Raw genomic sequence first — 3,218 nt, forward strand, 5'->3', positions numbered from 1 at the left:
ATTTGACTCTCAGACGTTCTTAGATATAGCAGATCTAACCTTCAGATGTTTAGACTGAAGCAGATCCAAGATGATTTGGTATTCTTGTGTTTACAAGGAACACATCGAGGACATAGCAGATTTGACTCTCAGATGTTCTCAAATATAGCAGATCTAACCTTCAGATGTTTATACTGAAGCAAGATCCAAGATGATTTGGCATTCTTGTGTTTACAAGAAACAAATCGAGGACATAGCAGATTTGACTTTCAAATGTTCTAAAACAGACTCAAGATGGTTTGGCATCATTGTGCTTACAAGGAACAAATCGAAGACATAGTTAATTTGGCTTTCACGTGTTTACGATAAAGTAAATCTAAGATGATTTGTCGTCTCTGTGTTGTTAGAGAACAAATCGAAGCCAGGCATCTCCACTTCAACGGGGAGTAGATACATAGCAGGTCATACCTTCAGATAATTTCACTGAAGCTAGATCCAAGATGATTTGGCATCTCTACAAATTGAAGAAGTGGATTTTGCATCTCTATATTCGGCGGGGAGCAGATCAAAAATTCAAGGTTTGGCGAGCCCGGGCAAAATTGATTCTTTTATATCTTTGCTCTATTCTTGTTATACAACCATGAGCAAAGAGGGGCAGGTGTAATACCTCAATTTTCCCCGGCCCATGGGAAACCAAAGCATAATCCAAAATTTCAAAATAATAATACAAGTCTCTTAACAGTCCTTTTACAAATGTTAAAACCCAATAACCCACCTAAAACTTACCCAATACAAAAGCCCATACCCGGTTACAACCCAATAGCCAGATCAGTACCTAGACTAGCCAAATTTAAACCAAGCCCAAACAATTGCAACCCAAACCCTATTACACCCGTGACTCAAAGAACCTAAATCAGCCCAAACAAATCAGACCCAATAAGCTGCACCCCAAAAGCCCGAACGCTTAACCCTAGGTCAGGAACCCTAGGGTTTCTGCATCTTTCAGCGCCGTAAGTTGTGCAGGGCCGTTCCAACTCCCGAAGCAAGAGCCATCAATGCCCCTGTCCCCCACGTCACCTCAGCTGGCCCTAATCAATGAGTTGTCCAGAAACGTCGAGGTACTCCGAGAGTCACCACTGTCGGTGCACCATAATCTCAGGCCTCATACCTCCGTTAACGCCGAGATCGTCGGGATACCTGCAAAATGAAAAAAGAAATACAGCAGATGCGAACAAATAGAGCAAGAAAGAGGAAACTGAAACAAAAAAATCTCAGTATATCAAGGACAAAGATACGGTGGATGCAGTAGACAAAAAATGGAAAGAAAATCAGAGATTTCTTTCCCAGCTTATATAATAAATCAGTGGCTATAAAAAGCCCCTTTCTAACCTTTATAACATTTTTACAGAGAGACAGAAATAAAAAAAGAGATATAAAAACAAAAATTAGTAAACAAACAGACGAACAGAGGTGATATTTCATTTTCTTTCCTTTCGATATTTATGGTTTTTTGGTACAATACATAACAAAATACTTTAAAAAGAAGCAGCAAAAGGTTACCCTTCGATTCATCGCGAAGAGATAGGGTTTTGAAAGCCCTAACCGCCGGGTTTCAAGACCCAGACGGTGGCGCGTGAGGCGTGTTAAGCCGAAGGCGGTGGTGCTCCGGGACGAGCTAGGATGGCCACAGGCCAGAGCTATGAGGGAATTTAGTTTCCTTTCTTTGTTTTTTTTATGAGTGTTTAAAATGAATTTTTTTTAAACTTTTTTACTTTTATAACATTGGTAAAACGACAACGTTTCTGCTTAATTCAATAAGCATAAAACGGTGTCTTTAAACAACAGGATCCGCGCGTTGACCCGATTACCCGGGAAGGATCCGCATGTTTTTTTGATAAATGGGTTAATTACCCAATTAGTCCCTCTACCCTTTTTATGTTTACAATTTGTTTTATTTTATTTATGATTTTTCCCTGATGTTTTGTTTTAGTTCTAATTTAGTCCCTACAGTATCTGTTTTAAAGTCCAAGATTAAAACGCATTCGTTTTGGGAATAGGGCAATTTTCCCAATGAGTCCTTTTTGTTTTACGCGCGTTTTAATTAGGGCCTTAATTCAGTTTTATTTCTTTTAAATTCACCCTGAAATTTGGATGAATTTTAATTTTAATCCTATATTTATTTTTTTTATTATTCTATATATATTTTTATATATTGATATTTAACCTTACTTTTATATTATATAAAATTATTTTATATATGTATTATTTATATTATCTATTATTTTTCATAAATTATTATTATTTTACATCATTATTTTATATATTATTATTATATCTTTACTTGTTATATATTAATTATTTATACACATTGTCTTTATATATAAACTTTCATTATTTTATATTATATCTATTATATATCTTATTTCCTATATATTTAAATTATATTTTATAACATTTATTATATTTTATTTTATTCTATATTACTTATTATTATTTTTATATATGTTATGTGTATCATATATTATCTATTATATTATTCATTATAAGATTTGTAAATTAAATTATATTTTAAACTCATATTATATATATATATTAAATTATTAATTATGTTTTATTTTATTTTAAAAAGATATTTTATGTTATGTATTATTTTATAAATCCTTTTACCTACTTTTATTTTATATATTTTTTTATAATTATTATTCTCTTATAAATATTTAGTTATTACGTTTTATATTGTATAGCAAATACTATTTTAAAATTATTATTATTAAATATTATGTCTTTATTTGTGTTATATGTATATTTTGTTTATAATAACTCATTTCATTTTATTTTATTTTGTATATACCATGTATTAAATGTTATTTTATCTATTATTTGATATTACATTTCATGAACATGTACATTGATATTATATTACTCTTTTTGTATATCATACATTATTTAATTATTACTTTGTATGTTTGTATGTTTATTCATTCTTAATACATGCTATATATATCTTTGTATGCATATTGGTAATACCTGCTATATATGTATTATTTTTATATGTATGTATCTAATGCACGAACTTTATATTATTGCCATCATTTTGCTTAAATGTACGTATTATGTTACTATGTGTGATTTATAATGCAATACAATTCCTCATGCATCATTTTTAAAAAAAACGAGACTCTAAAGTTTTTAAAAAAATATAAAGGCAATGCTTGGTGTTTGGAAATTTCAAAAAAGTA

General features: G+C 30.8%; 1 long non-coding RNA gene across 1 annotated transcript; it reads right to left on the reverse strand.

Annotated features, from left to right (window-relative positions):
* Positions 1-680: 680 nt before the first annotated feature.
* LOC107932927 (uncharacterized) lies at positions 681-1,865 on the reverse strand. Its single transcript, XR_001693508.2, has 2 exons — positions 1,540-1,865; positions 681-1,176 (listed from the first exon to the last, which is right to left on the reverse strand). It is a non-coding gene; the product is annotated as an uncharacterized lncRNA (long non-coding RNA).
* Between the last annotated feature and the right edge of the window lie 1,353 nt (positions 1,866-3,218).

This window comes from Gossypium hirsutum, chromosome A07, assembly GCF_007990345.1.
Source record: "Gossypium hirsutum isolate 1008001.06 chromosome A07, Gossypium_hirsutum_v2.1, whole genome shotgun sequence".
NCBI classification, from domain to species: Eukaryota; Viridiplantae; Streptophyta; class Magnoliopsida; order Malvales; family Malvaceae; genus Gossypium; species Gossypium hirsutum.